Here is a 16,606-nt window from a genome sequence, read left to right as displayed (position 1 = left end):
GAAGATGAAAACCCTCAACCAAGGAGTGAAGTCCCTAGAAAGGAGCAAGTCTTAGAGGAAGTGGCCCAACCAATCCCGTTTCCTACATTGGCAAGAAAGGCTAAGAAGCGTGTAGAACTTGACCCAAAAATGGTAGAGATGTTCAAGAAAGTGGAGGTAACTATCCCTCTCTTTGATGCTATACATCAAGTGCCTAAATATGTGAAATTTCTTAAGGACTTGTGTATGAACAAAGATAGAATCCATGAGTTGGAAACCATTCCATTGGGGAGTTCTATTTCGGCTTTGATGGGAGCCATTCCTGCTCTTGTGTCATTGATGGAGTCCAATTCATTACTTTAGCTCATCACTAACTCTAAGCGGAAAACAATAATGTCCTTAATTTGAATCCTTAGTTAGCTTAGACTAGTGAGAGTGCTCACGAATTAAGTGTGGGGAAAAGTGGGTTTGAAAATATTTTGTTTGAGAATTGAGTATGTTAGAATTTTATGAAAATGTGAAAGAAATGTTTAGGACATGTTCATGCATTCAATAATTTAATCATATGCATTGAGAAAAATGACAAAAAATAATTATAGGCATATATAAAAAAAAAGAAAAAAAAGAAAAGAAAAGAAGGGAAAAGAAAAATAAAGGAGAAAAAGAAAAGAAAAAAAGAGCAAATAAATAAAAGGGGACAAAATGCCCCAAAGTAAATGGTGAAAGCAATGCATATGTACTGTACTTGAAATTAGAATGCATGAATATGTGGTAAACATAGTTAATGGGTAGTTAGATTTTGCATTGTAATTACATGGATTGTCCTAAGTTAGGTGGAAAAAGTTTAAGTTAATTAAGGATTCAGATTTTAGTCCACTTAGCCAAATACAATCCTACCTTGACCCTAACCCCATTACAACCCTTAAAAGACCTCTTGATATGTGTATTTTGTGCATTAAATTTTTGTTGATTGTTAGATGAAGAGCAAGCCTTAGAAAGCAAGGTTAGTAGAGAATTGAGACAATCGAACCTTAAATACATGAGCGATTAGAGTGTATACACTTCCAGTGAGGGTTCGATGCTCAATTCCTTGTTCCTGGTTTTCATGAGCTATCTTCTTCTTGCAAGTCAATTTGTACTTCATTTTTATGATTTGAATTAGTGAAATCCAGTTCATGTATGTTCTTGGAAGATTTATTTACTTTTAACCAAGTAGGTAGAAACATTCTGCATATAGTTGCATTTATATAGATAGGTTGCATTTCATACCTTCTACCATTTCTCTTCACTCTTATAGTTTCTCTTAAGCTTAGCATGAGGACATGCTAATGTTTAAGTGTGGGGAGGTTGATAAACCCCTATTTTATGATTCATCTTGTGCTCAATTGAGTGTTTTTATCAATTCTTCACCCACTTATTCATGTAAATTGCATGGTTTTACTATGCCTTCCTTATTTTATGATATATGTGAAAACATGTTTCCTATGCTTTAAAAATATTAAATTTAATTATCCTTTATTACCATTCGATGCCGTGATTTGTGCATTAAGTATTTTTAGGCTTCATAGGGCAGGAATGGCTTGGAGGACTAAAAGGAAACATACAAAAATGGAAGGAAAGCACAAAAATGGAGTTTTGAAGAAAAGGCAGCGACGCGTATGCGTGGACGACGCGGACGCGTGCCTAGCGCAAAACGCAGCGACGCGCACGCATGGACGACGCGCACGCATGCATTGAGCAGAACGCAATTGACGTGAACGCGTGACTGACGTATACGCGTGACAAGGAAAAACTCCAAATGACGTGAACGCGTGACCCACGCGCACGCGTGACAGACGCCACGTGCAGGAATCTGCAGAAAATGCCCTCAGCGATTTTTGGGCTGTTTCTGGCCCAGTTTTTGACCCATAAAACACAGATTAGAGCCTATAAAGTGGGGAAATGCATCCATTCATTGAGATGTAATCATACACACATACATTTTAGGATTAGATGTAGCTTTAGAGAGAGAGGTTCTCTCCTCTCTTTATTGGGTAGGTTTATGGGGAAGAGTGTTTATTGGGAATAGAGGATGATTGAGAAGAGAGAAGAGAGTGAGTGGAGGTAGGTGGGGATCCTGTGGGGTCCACAGATCCTGAGATGATCCTGTGGGGTCCACAGATCCTGAGATGATCCTGTGGGGTTCACAGGTCCTGAGGTGTTCAAGGATTTACAACCTTGCACCAAATTAGGCATGTAAAATTCCCTTGCACACAACTCTGGGCGTTCAGCGCCAGGTTGGTGCCCATTTTGGGCGTTCAACGCCCATTTGTTGCCCATTTCTGGCGTTGAACGCCAGAACCATGCTTGTTCTGGGCGTTCAGCGCCAGCTCCTCTCCAGGGTGCAATTCTGGCATTCAGCGCCCAGATGATGCCCATTTTGGGCGTTCAGCGCCAGAACCATGCTTTGTTCTGGCATTGAACGCCAGGCAGGTGCTTCCTCCAGGGTGTGATTTTTCTTCTGCTGTTTTTGATTCTGTTTCTAAATTTTTAGTTTATTTTGTGACTCCACATGATCATGAACCTAAGAAAACATGAAAAACAAAAATAAAATTAGATAAATAAACATTGGGTTGCCTCCCAACAAGCGCTTCTTTAATGTCAATAGCTTGACAGTGGGCTCTCATGGAGCCTCACAGATGTGCAGAGCTTTGTTGAGACCTCCCAACACCAAACTTAGAGTTTGGATATGGGGGTTTGACACCAAACTTAGAGTTTGGTTGTGGCCTCCCAACACCAAACTTAGAGTTTGACTGTGGGGGCTTTGGTTGACTCTGCTTTGAGAGAAGCTTTTTCTGCTTCCTCTCCATGGATGCAGAGAGAGATCCTTGAGTTGTAAACACAAGGTTGTCCTTATTTAATTGAAGGATCAATTCTCCTCTGTCCACATTAATCACAGCTCTTGCTGTGGCTAGGAAAGGTCTTCCTAGGATGATGGATTCATCCTCTTCCTTTCCAGTATCCAGGACTATGAAATCAGCAGGGATGTAAAGGCCTTCAACCTTTACTAACACGTCCTCTACTTGTCCATAAGCCTGTTTTCTTGAATTGTCTGCTGATGACAAGTCATCTTAGCCTATTTTAACTAGTCTTTTTCTTTTGTTTTCATTAGAATTATGCACTTTCTTGAGCCATAAGCAAGCTAATTGGGTAGATTTTCATGTTTCCTTTGATTTAATCAACCATGTATGAATTCATGCTATTTCATGAGGTTTTATACTATAATTGTTACATATTATGAAAGAATGAATATCTCATGATTTTAAGCATAGCTTTGATGTGTTTGGTTGATTAATGATAGGTGAAGAAAGCTTGGAGAAAGGTTGAAGCAAGAAGGAATAGCTAGGAGTAAAGAGAAGACAATGGAATAAGTGAAATTGAACCAGGAAGCAAAAAGCTGGACCTAAAGTTAGCCTCAAACTTTTGCACAAACTTTTGGGTGAAAGGTTAGCCCCAACGTTAGCCCCTAACTTTTGGGCTAACGTTGGAATTTGAAAATCACTCCCTGGGTACCAAAAGTTTGCGCCAACGTTAGCCCCTAACTTTGAGGCTAACGTTGGCACATGAAAATCACCCCTGGGCACCAAAAGTTTGCGCCAACGTTAGCCCCTAACTTTGAGGCTAACGTTGGCATGAAGAAAACCTCCCTGGGCACCAAAATTTTGCGCCAACGTTAGCCCCTAACTTGGTGGCTAACGTTGGCACATGAAAATCACAAGGGGAGGAGCAAAAGTTTGCGCCAACGTTAGCCCCTAACTTGGTGGCTAACGTTGGCGCCACAAGTGCACAAGGTAAGGCCAACGTTGGGGCCAAAGTTAGACCCCTAACTTTGGCACCAACGTTGGTATCAGCTGGATATGGGTGCTGATATGAAAAGTTTGGGCAAAAGTTAGCCCCTAACTTTTGCTCAAACTTTTGGTCCAACTTTTGCAAAACTCCAACCCGGTTCAATTGGTTCACTTTGGTTCTTCTCCAAACTTCAAGAGCAATCAACCAAGGCCTCTTTCAACCCAATTCCACCAAGAGCAAAGGCCCAACTCAAGGCTTGAAGATCATTGGAAGAAAGTGTATAAATAGGATAGAATTCAAGTTCTTCGGGGAGCTTTCTTTTGGGAATTTTCATAATAGTTTTCGGAGAGCTTTGGATATTGAGTGATCTTTAATTTCTTTGTCTTGGGGAAGGAGAATTCACTTCTCTTCCTCTCAGTTTTATTGCTTTCAATTTCTATTACAATTGTCATGGATCTTGAGTTGAAGAATTGAAGAAATTCTGTTTCAATCTCATCCTTGGATCTCTCTGTTTATTTACTGCTTAATTGAATTTCAGTTTGGGTTAATTGTTCTTCATCTATTTTCTTTGCAATTTACTTTTCCCTTGCAATTGTTCTTATTGGATCAAGGAAGGTAGTGAGATCTAGACCTGGTTTTCTAGTCTCTGGACCCCTGAGATCTAAAATTCCAATTTACATTTTGTTTACTGTTTTCATGTTCATTTACTTTTCTTCTTCAAGATCCAATCTAACCCAAACCTTCTTCTACTTCTCTGCTTGATGCAATTTACTTTTCCTTGATTAAATTCTGCAAATCCAATCCCCAATTCCCTTTACAATTCTAGCCGTTTACATTTCTTGCACTTTAAGATTCCGCAATTTACATTTCTTGCATTCTAAGTTTCTGCTATTTAATTTCTTGTTCTTTAAGATTCAGCACTTTAATTCCCTGTTCTCTTTACTTCCATGCAATTTAATTTCTGCAAATCACAAAACACTCAACCAAATCGTGATTCGCTTGACTAAATTAACCACTAAGCTAAAATTGCTCAATCCTTCAATCCCTGTGGGATCGACCTCACTCCCGTGAGTTTTTATTACTTGATACGACCCGGTACACTTGCCGGTTAGATTTGTGTGTTTTGGGAGAAATTCATTGTTTCACCAAAATTACTCATCAAGTTTTTGGCGCCGTTGCCGGGGATTGATTAGATTGACAATGATTAAGTGAGGTGGTGATCTAGATCAAGCACTTTTTCTTTAATTTTGATTAACCCACTAACTGTTTGATTTTTTGCTTAAACTAACTAACACTTCAATCTAGCAGTAGATTGAAGTGTCACTGGTTTTGTGCATTTCTCATGCTCTGCTTGTATGTCAGGTACAAGAAGAACCATACCCAATTTTCATGAACAAGACGAAAGAACTCTCAGGAGGTTAAGAAGAGCTGAAAGAGGGAAAAACATTGTTGGAGAAGAGGAATCAGACGAAGAATTCTAAGAGATGGAGGAACATTCAACCAATCCACCAGGTGGAGCAGACAACAACAATGACAACCCACCCCAGAGGAGAGTTTTGGCTTCTTATACCTTTGCAAATCCTAGACATTGTGGGAGCAGCATCTTGGCTCCAAATGTCAATGCTAACAATTTTGAACTCAAGCCACAACTCATCACTTTGGTTCAGAACAATTGCTCTTTTGGTGGAGGACCACTTGAAGACCCACACCAACATTTGTCCACTTTCTTGAGGATATGCAACACTGTCAAAACTAATGGAGTGCCTCCTGACAGTTACAAACTGATGCTATTCCCATTTTCTCTCAGGGACAAGGCCACTCAATGGTTGGAATCTTTTCCAAGGGACAGCATCAATAACTGGGATAATTTGGTAACCAAGTTTCTTGCCAAGTTTTACCCACCTCAGAAGATTATAAGGTTGAAGGATGAGGTACAAACATTTACACAAATGTAGGCTGAACCCATCTATGAGGCATGGGAGAGGTACAAGGCTCTAATCAGGAAATGTCCCCCTGCCATGTTTAATGAGTGGGAGAAGCTGTAGAACTTCTATGAAGGCTTAACATTGAAATCCCAGGAAGCTTTGGATCATTCAGCTGGAGGCTCCATGCAACTCATGAAAACTGCAGAGGAGGCTCAAGAACTCATTGATATGGTGGCCAACAACCAATATTTCTTTGCTCATCAAAGAGGCCGCCAACCATCACAAAGGAGAGGAGTAATGGAACTAGAAGGAGTGGATTCAATCCTGGCTCAAAACAAATTAATGCAGCAGCAAATTCAACAACAATTTGAGCAAATGACCAAGAGGATTGATGGCCTTCAAGTTGCAGCAGTTAACACCAGCCAACCATCAGCCACATGGGGGCAAAATGAAGAAATCCAAGAGGAGCAACAGCAGGAACAAGTCCAGTACATGCATTCAAGCCCAAATGAATTCTATGGTGATACCTACAACCCCTCATGGAAAAATCACCCTAACCTCAGATGGGGAGACACTCACAACCAAAACCAACAACCATGGTAGAGGAATTCAAACCAAAACAACCAAAGAAACAACCAAAACTACAACCAGCAGCAGACTAACCAAAACACATACAGAAAACCTCAAAACAACTACCCTAATCTCAATCAGTACCAATCCAACAACCATTCCACCAACCAAAATGTTTACCACCCACAACCCACATCTCACAACCCACCACAAGCACCACCTGAACCTCAAAGACTCACCAATTTAGAGACCTTGATAGAAAAAATGATGAAGCACCAGAAAATAACAAACAAAAACCATGAAGCATCATTAAAGAGCCTAGAAAGGCAGATTGGGCAACTCTCCAAGCAAGTATCTGTTGAGAGACCTTCAAACTCACTGCCCAGTAACACAATCCCAAATCCCAAGGAGGAGTGCAAGGTAATACAATTAAGGAGTGGGAGAACATTGATAAGCAACAATGACACTACAAGGAAACAAGCAGAGAGCTTCAAAGAACCAACAGAGGATGAGAAGCAAGCAAAGGACGATGAAGCTAAGGAGCAAGTTGTGATGCCAAACAAAAGCACTGAGAAACTTAAAGAGAAGGACAACCAGCTACATAGCTCAAAGAAAGTTGCTCAGGGACAGCAGCAAATAGGAAAGAGCATCACACCTCCACTGCCATATCCCCAGAGGTTCAACAAAGAGGTTAAAAACCAGCATTTTCACAAATTCCTTGAGATTTTTAAGAAGCTGGAAATCAATATTCCCTTGGCTGAAGCACTTGAGCAAATGCCTCTATATTCCAAGTTTCTGAAGGATCTTATCAACAAGAAAAGAAGCTGGGATGAGAAAGAAACCATAATGATTACTGAGGAATGCAGGGCCTTGATTCAAAAAGGGCTTCCTCCCAAGCTTGAGGACCCAGGGAGCTTCCTGTTGCCTTGCACCATTGGGGAATTGACCATCACTAAAGCAATGTGCGATCTCGGAGCAAGTATTAACTTAATACCATCCTCCTTGGTGAAAAAGCTGCATATAGAGGAGGTCAAACCAGTACAAATGTCTCTGGAGCTGGTAGATAAGTCAATGGTATACCCCAGGGGTGTAATTGAAAATCTTTTGGTCAAGGTGGACAGTTTTATATACCCTGCAGATTTTGTGGTTCTAGATTCAGAAGGGGATGATGGTGACTCTATTATTCTGGGAAGGCCATTCTTGGCCACTGCTAGAGCTATCATAGACATAGAGGAAGGAGAATTAACTCTCAGAATGCATGATAAGAGTGTCACTCTGAAGGTGTTACCAGAAGCACAGTTTGGTAATGAGAAGAAAGACTATATGGAAATTGACAAGGTGATTCACAGCAACATCCCAAAGCAAGAAGAAGATAATGCAGCATGGGAAGAAGAAAAAGAACTTGTACAGAGCAATGAAGAGATTCATGAAAGCATTGATGTGTTAGTTATCAAGAAGAAGAATCCCAAAATGAAGCCCACTTGCAAGCAGAAAGGATCAATAAGAAGAAGGAAGAAGAATGAAAACAGAATCAAAAAGGGTTGGAAGAACAAAAAAATTCCAACAGAAGGGCTCTCCAAAGGTGACAAAGTGCAGTTAGTCTATCAACAACTGGGAGCAAGCCAACAGATTGATGATTACTATACTGTGAGCAAAATACTCTCACTAGAACATGCTGAGATAGAACACCAAGGAACAAAGAAGAAGCTCACAATCAGAGGGGACAAGTTGAGGCACTATAACCATCAACCACCATGAAAGAAAGCCCCAATGTCAAGCTAGTGACATTAAAAGAGCGCTTGTTGGGAGGCAACCCAACCTGAGGTAGTTCTCTTTTCATAGCTATTTCAATAAAAAGGTTAAATGATTGGTATGTATTGCAAGGAGCTAAGTTTGGTGTTTCACACCAAAACAATTTAAGGGAGAATAAAGGATTCTAAGTTTGGTGTTCCACCAAAATCTCACTTAAAAGCACATTCTCACCTTCTGCACAAAGGGTTACTAGCTCCAAGCAATCTGATAAATCATTTAATCATTGTCTGTTTCTAGTTTTTAGTTTTATTACCTTTAGCAAAGACTTAGGCTTTCACATATGGTTATGCATAAGAAACATGGCAAGGGACTAAGTTTGGTGTTCACACACCAAAGTAAGTTCAAACGCCTACAAGAAAGTCTTGCACACTAACCAGTCATCTAAGGGCTTGAGAAACAAGCAACTTCTATTAACACTGCAGGAATTCAATCACTCTCTTGGGAGGACTACACACCATTAGCTGAGAGAAAGAAGAAGAAGCCACCAAGAGGTTGTATTGTCACTTAACTCCATCAGCATTGAATTGCTCTAAATTGGAAGTGTGAATATGCCAATCTTAACAGTAACTGTTAGTGTAGTAGTTTGTACATCATTTCTGTTTCAATTTAAAATAAGTAAGCTAGCCTAAGTGTGTGCTTGTGTGTTTACTTTCACTTAACAAAAAGCATGCTTTGTCCCCTGCATCTTTAATTCAATAAAAGAAATGTTTGAATGTGAAGTAAGATAGTCTCTGTTAGATAGAAGTAGAATAAAAGTAAGTGGTGGTATGTGTGTGATTGTATAATAGCTCACTTTTAGTGAATAAAGAGCCAGGATATCTCCTTCTAAGTATAGAGTGGCCTACTGTCTATGAATCTCAATCGAATAAAAATCCTTGGTTAGAAAGAAAAAAAAAAAAAAAGAGAAGTGACAGAACAAAAGAAAAACAAAAAGAAACAAAGCTGGACACCAATAGCTTGAACCTTAGAATATATGCCTGTGGTGTCTTTGTACTAGGATCTGCTTGGATTAGTAAGCTCTTAGGAGTGCATCAACACTCGGTGACTTGGGTTAACTAATCCGGGATCATCAGCTGAAAGTCCACTATCAAGAGCAACCTAACTACAAGGGATTTAGTAACCCAAAGAGGTGCTGGGCATCAATGTTTTAAGAAGGAATGTGAGCCAAGTGTCTAAGGTGAATAATGTGTCAAGTATAAAGAAAAGGGAAATGAACTTGCTACACATGACACTCAAATAAAGCTTATAAACAAAGTAATAGCTAAGGATAAAGGAATAATGAGAGGTCATAGCAGTATGTTACTTGAAGCTTGAAGGAGACTTTCTAGGCCTAGGAGTCAATAAGAAGTGAGTATTTACATATCCACACAAAATCCCATGAACTATCAATAATACTCTGCTAGCATGAACATCCTCTTCCATTTCATTCTTTCTTCTCAATAAATCTTTTCTTGCTTGGGGACAAGCAAGCTTTAAGTTTGGTGTTGTGATGACAAGTCATCTTAGCCTATTTTAACTAGTCTTTTTCTTTTGTTTTCATTAGAATTATGCACTTTCTTGAGCCATAAGCAAGCTAATTGGGTAGATTTTCATGTTTCCTTTGATTTAATCAACCATGTATGAATTCATGCTATTTCATGAGGTTTTATACTATAATTGTTACATATTATGAAAGAATGAATATCTCATGATTTTAAGCATAGCTTTGATGTGTTTGGTTGATTAATGATAGGTGAAGAAAGCTTGGAGAAAGGTTGAAGCAAGAAGGAATAGCTAGGAGTAAAGAGAAGACAATGGAATAAGTGAAATTGAACCAGGAAGCAAAAAGCTGGACCTAAAGTTAGCCTCAAACTGTTGCACAAACTTTTGGGTGAAAGGTTAGCCCCAACGTTAGCCCCTAACTTTTGGGCTAACGTTGGAATTTGAAAATCACTCCCTGGGTACCAAAAGTTTGCGCCAACGTTAGCCCCTAACTTTGAGGCTAACGTTGGCACATGAAAATCACCCCTGGGCACCAAAAGTTTGCGCCAACGTTAGCCCCTAACTTTGAGGCTAACGTTGGCATGAAGAAAACCTCCCTGGGCACCAAAATTTTGCGCCAACGTTAGCCCCTAACTTGGTGGCTAACGTTGGCACATGAAAATCACAAGGGGAGGAGCAAAAGTTTGCGCCAACGTTAGCCCCTAACTTGGTGGCTAACGTTGGCGCCACAAGTGCACAAGGTAAGGCCAACGTTGGGGCCAAAGTTAGACCCCTAACTTTGGCACCAACGTTGGTATCAGCTGGATATGGGTGCTGATATGAAAAGTTTGGGCAAAAGTTAGCCCCTAACTTTTGCTCAAACTTTTGGTCCAACTTTTGCAAAACTCCAACCCGGTTCAATTGGTTCACTTTGGTTCTTCTCCAAACTTCAAGAGCAATCAACCAAGGCCTCTTTCAACCCAATTCCACCAAGAGCAAAGGCCCAACTCAAGGCTTGAAGATCATTGGAAGAAAGTGTATAAATAGGATAGAATTCAAGTTCTTCGGGGAGCTTTCTTTTGGGAATTTTCATAATAGTTTTCGGAGAGCTTTGGATATTGAGTGATCTTTAATTTCTTTGTCTTGGGGAAGGAGAATTCACTTCTCTTCCTCTCAGTTTTATTGCATTCAATTTCTATTACAATTGTCTTGGATCTTGGGTTGAAGAATTGAAGAAATTCTGTTTCAATCTCATCCTTGGATCTCTCTGTTTATTTACTGCTTAATTGAATTTCAGTTTGGGTTAATTGTTCTTCATCTATTTTCTTTGCAATTTACTTTTCCCTTGCAATTGTTCTTGTTGGATCAAGGAAGGTAGTGAGATCTAGACCTGGTTTTCTAGTCTCTGGACCCCTGAGATCTGAAATTCCAATTTACATTCTGTTTACTGTTTTCATGTTCATTTACTTTTCTGCTTCAAGATCCAATCTAACCCAAACCTTCTTCTACTTCTCTGCTTGATGCAATTTACTTTTCCTTGTTTAAATTCTGCAAATTCAATCCCTAATTCCCTTTACAATTCCAGCCGTTTACATTTCGTGCACTTTAAGATTCCGCAATTTACATTTCTTGCATTCTAAGTTTCTGCTATTTAATTTCTTGTTCTTTAAGATTCAGCACTTTAATTCCCTGTTCTCTTTACTTCCATGCAATTTAATTTCTGCAAATCACAAAACACTCAACCAAATCGTGATTCGCTTGACTAAATTAACCACTAAGCTAAAATTGCTCAATCCTTCAATCCCTGTGGGATCGACCTCACTCCCGTGAGTTTTTATTACTTGATACGACCCGGTACACTTGCCGGTTAGATTTGTGTGTTTTGGGAGAAATTCATTGTTTCACCAAAATTACTCATCATCTGCCATCTCTAATGAGATTTTAGCAGCTTGCACCCCATAGATTCCCAGTTTCTCTATTACAGAGAGGGGCATGAGGTTTATTCCGGAACCAAGGTCACACAGAGCCTTAAAGATCATGGTGCCTATGGTACAAGGTATTATGAACTTTCCAGGATCCTGTCTCTTCTGAGGCAATGTCAGTTGATCCAGATCACTTACTTCATTGGTGAACAAGGGAGGTTCATCTTCCCAAGTTTCAATACCAAATAGTTTGGCATTCAGCTTCATGATTGCACCAAGGAACTTGGCAACTTGCTCTTCAGTGACATCCTCATTCTCTTCAGAAGAGGAATACTCATCCGAGCTCATGAATGGCATAAGGAGGTTCAATGGAATCTCTGTGGTCTCTAGATGAGCCTCAGGGTCCTTTGGTTCCTCAAAGGGAAGCTCCTTATTGATCACTGGACGTCCCAGGAGGTCTTCTTCCTTGGGATTCACGTCCTTCTCCTCTCTTGTGGGTTCGGCCATGGCAATTAATTCAATGGCCTTGCACTCTCCTTTTGGATTCTCTTCTGTATTGCTTGGGAGAGTACTAGGAGGGATTTCAGTGATCCTTTTACTCAGCTGGCCCACTTGTGCTTCCAAATTTCTAATGGAAGACCTTGTTTCATTCATGAAACTCACAGTGGCCTTAGGTAGATCAGAGACTAAATTTGCTAAGCTAGATAGATTCTGCTCAGAATTCTCTGTCTGTTGCTGAGTGGATGATGAAAAAGGCTTGCTATTGCTAAACCTGTTTCTTCCACCATTATTAAGCCTTGTTGAAGCTTTTGATCCTTCCATAAGAGATTTAGGGGATTTCTCCATGATAGATTGTAGGTGTTTCCATATGGTTCACCCATGTATTTTAACTTTGCTATTGCAGGGTTCTCAGGATCATAAGCTTCTTCCTCAGAAGATGCCTCTTGAGTACTGTTGGATGCAGCTTGCATTCCATTCAGACTCTGAGAAATCATATTGACTTACTGAGTCAATATTTTATTCTGAGCCAATATGGCATTCAGAGTATCAATTTCAAGAACTCCCTTCTTCATAGGTGTCCCATTACTCATAGGATTCCTCTCAGAAGTGTACATGAACTGGTTATTAGCAACCATGTTAATGAGTTCTTGAGCTTCTGCAGGCGTTTTCTTTAGGTGAATGGATCCACCTGCAGAAGTATCCAATGACATCTTTGATAGCTCAGATAAACCATCATAGAATATATCCAGGATGGTCCATTCTGAAAGCATGTCAGAAGGACACTTTTTAGTCAGCTGCTTGTATCTTTCCCAAGCTTCATAGAAGGATTCACCTTCCTTCTGTCTGAAGGTCTGAACATCCACTCTAAGCTTGCTCAGCTTTTGAGGAGGAAAGAACTTGGCTAAGAAAGCCGTGACCAGCTTATCCCAAGAGTTCAGGCTGTCTTTGGGTTGAGAGTCCAACCACACTCTAGCTCTCTCTCTTATAGCAAAAGGGAAAAGCATGAGCCTGTAGACTTCAGGATCTACTCCATTAGTCTTAACAATATCACAGATCTGAAAGAATTCAGTTAAGAACTGAAAAGGATCTTCAGATGGAAGTCCATGAAACTTGCAGTTCTGCTGCATCAGAGAAACTAGTTGAGGTTTCAGCTCAAAATTATTTGCTCCAATGGTAGGAATGGAGATGCTTCTTCCATGTAAATTGGAATTAGGTGCAGTAAAGTCACCAAGCATTCTCTTTGCATTATTGTTGTTGGGTTCGGCTGCCATCTCCTTTACTTGTTCGAAATTTTCAATAAGGTGGTCTTTGGATTGTTGTAATTTAGCTTTTCTTAGTTTTTTCTTCAGAGTCCTTTCAGGTTCTGGATCAGCTTCAACAAGAATGCCTTTTTCTTTGTCCCTGCTCATAAGAAAGAGAAGAGAAAAAGAAAAGAAGAGGAATCTTCTATGTCACAGTAAAGAGGTTCCTTATTATTAGTAGAAGAAGAAAAGGAATAGGGGTGAAGAAGAATGAAGAATCCAAACACAAAGGTGATGATAGGAGCAGAGATGTGAGATGAAGAGAAGTGTTAGTAGATGAATAAATAAATAGAAGGAGATGAGGGAGAAGGATTTTCGAAAATAATTTTTGAAAAAGAGTTAGTCATTTTCGAAAATAGTTTTTGAAAAAGGTTAGTAGTTTTTCGAAAATTCAAATAAAAAATAAAATAATTAGTCTAATTAAAAAGAAATTTTGAAAAAGAGGGAAGATTTTTTTTCGAAAATTAGAGAGAGAGAGTTAGTTAGGTAGTTTTGAAAAAGGTAAGAAACAAACAAAAAGTTAGTTAGTTAGTTGAAACAAATTTTGAAAAGATAAGAAGTTAGGAGGTTAGAAAAGATATTTTGCAATCACTTTTTTGAAAAAGGTAAGATAAGAAGATATTTTTGAAAAGATATGATAGAAATTAGTTTTTGAAAAAGATTTGATTTTTAAAATCTCAATTAATGACTTGATTCACAAGAAATCACAAGATATGATTCTAGAACTTAAAGTTTGAATCTTTCTTAACAAGTAAGTAACAAACTTGAAATTTTTGAATCAAAACATTAATTGATGATGTTATTTTCGAAAATATGATGTACAATTAAGAAAAAGATTTTTGAAAAATATTTTTGAAATTTTCGAAAATAACTAAAAAAAATTGAAAAAAGATTTGATTTTTGAAAAAGATTTTGAAAAAGATAAGATTTTTTTAAATTGAAAATTTGATTTGACTTATAAAAACAACTAGATTTTAAAAATTTTTGAAAAAGTCAAATCTAATTTTCAAAATTTTAAGAGAGAAAAAGGGAAAGATATTTTTTTTATTTTTGAATTTTTATGATGAGAGGGAAAAACAAGAAAAATGATGCAATGCATGAAAGTTATGGATCAAAACAATGAATGCATGCAAGAATGCTATGAATGTCAAGATGAACACCAAGAACACTATGAAGATCATGATGAACATCAAGAACACATTTTTGAAAAATTTTTAATGCAAAGAAAACATGCAAGACACCAAACTGAGAATTCTTTAATGCTTAGACATAAAGAATTCAGGAATACATATGAAAAACAAGAAAAGACACAAAACATGCAAATGCAAAGATCAAACAAGAAGACTTACCAAGAACAACTTGAAGATCATGAAGAACACTATGAATGCATGAATTTTTTCGAAAAATGCAAGCTGAACATGCAATTGACACCAAACTTATAACATGATTCAAGACTCAAACAAGAAACACAAAATATATTTTTGATTTTTATGATTTTCTAATTTTTTTTGTATTTTCTTTTAATTTTTTCGAAAATCATTTTGAAAAATAAAAATAAGGATTCCAAAATTTTTAATATGAATTCCAGGAGTCTTATGCTCTTTAGTCTAAAGCTCCAATCAAAGGGTCAGGCATGGCTTAATAGCCAGCCAAGCTTTAGTATGTAACTCAGACATGACACGCCTGACATGCCCTACAGAGGAATTAGACATGGCTTTACAGCCAGCCATGCTTCATGAAACACTAGAATTCATTCTTAAAAATTCTGAAGAAAAATATATTTTTGAAAACTTTTTTATTTTAAAAATTTTTTCGAAAACAAAGGAGAAATTTTGAAAGATTTTTGAAAAATTTTTGAAAATAAAATGAAAAGAAAATTACCTAATCTGAGCAACAAGATGAACCGTCAGTTGTCCAAACTCGAACAATCCCCGGCAACGGCGCCAAAAACTTGGTATGCGAAATTGTTACTCAGGTTGTGAATTATTGTTCGAAATTGATTCCCTGGCGATGGCACCAAAAATGGATGCACAGAACCATGGTCTAAACATATCTTCACAACTTCGCATAACTAACCAGCAAGTGCACTGGGTCGTCCAAGTAATAATCCTTACGTGAGTAAGGGTCGATCCCACGGAGATTGTTGGTATGAAGCAAGCTATGGTCACCTTGTAAATCTCAGTCAGGCGGATATAAAATAGTTATGGAGTTTTCGAATTTAATATAATAAAATAAGGATAGAAATACTTATGTAAATCATTGGTGAGAATTTCAGATAAGCGCATAGAGATGCTTTCGTTCCTCTGAACCTCTGCTTTCCTGCTGTCTTCATCCAATCAGTCTTACTCCTTTCCATGGCTGGCTTTTTGTAAGGATGTCACCGGTGCCAATGGCTACTTTCAATCCTCTCGGGAAAATGGTCCAAATGCTCTGTCACAGCACGGCTAATCGTCTGGAGGCATCACCCTTGTCGATGGTTGCATCCTATTCCTCTTTGTGAAAATGGTCCGATGCGCTGTCACTGCATGGCTAATCATCTTGGAGGTTCTCGATCATACTGGAATAGAATTTACTATCCTTTTGCATCTGTCACTACGCCCAGCACGTGCGAGTTTGAAGTTCGTCACAGTCATTCAATCCCAGAGTCCTACTCGGAATACCACGGACAAGGTTTAGACTTTCCGGACTCTCATAAATGCTGCCATCAATCTAGCTTATACCACGAAGATTCTGATTAAGAGATCTAAGAGATACTCATTCAATCTAAGGTAGAACGGAAGTGGTTGTCAGGCACGCGTTAATAGGGAATGATGATGATTGTCACGTTCATCACATTCAGGTTGAAGTGCGAATGAATATCTTAGAAGCGGAATAAGTTGAATTGAATAGAAAACATTAGTACTTTGCATTAATCTTTGAGGAACAGCAGAGCTCCACACCTTAATCTATGGAGTTTAGAAACTCTACCGTTGAAAATACATAAGTTATAATGAAGTTCATTGGTCTCGGCCCCAGAGGGGAACCGGAGTAACCAAGACTACGAATACAATGATAAAAAGTTCTATTTATAATAAACTAGTCACTAGGGTTTACAGAAGTAAGTAATTGATGCATAAATCCACTTCCGGGGCCCACTTGGTGTGTGCTTGGGCTGAGCTTGATGTCTACACGTGGAGAGGTCATTCTTGGAGTTGAACGCCAGCTTTTGTGCCAGTTTGGGCGTTGAACTCCACTTTGCAACTTGTTTCTGGTGCTGGACGCCAGAATCGGGCAGAGAGCTGGCGTTGAACGCCAGTTTGCGTCCTCT

At 38.8% G+C, this 16,606-nt stretch overlaps 1 non-coding gene across 1 annotated transcript; it reads left to right on the top strand.

The window, feature by feature from the left end:
* The first annotated feature begins 12,762 nt into the window (after positions 1–12,762).
* LOC148555631 (small nucleolar RNA R71) lies at positions 12,763–12,870 on the top strand. The gene has a single exon (XR_015887850.1). It is a non-coding gene; the product is annotated as a small nucleolar RNA R71 (small nucleolar RNA).
* The last annotated feature ends 3,736 nt before the right edge of the window (positions 12,871–16,606 follow it).

Source organism: Arachis ipaensis, chromosome B6, assembly GCF_059453495.1.
Source record: "Arachis ipaensis isolate K30076 ecotype BB chromosome B6, ASM5945349v1, whole genome shotgun sequence".
In the NCBI taxonomy this organism is placed as follows: Eukaryota; Viridiplantae; Streptophyta; class Magnoliopsida; order Fabales; family Fabaceae; genus Arachis; species Arachis ipaensis.
This window is presented reverse-complemented; position numbering and strand designations above follow the sequence as displayed.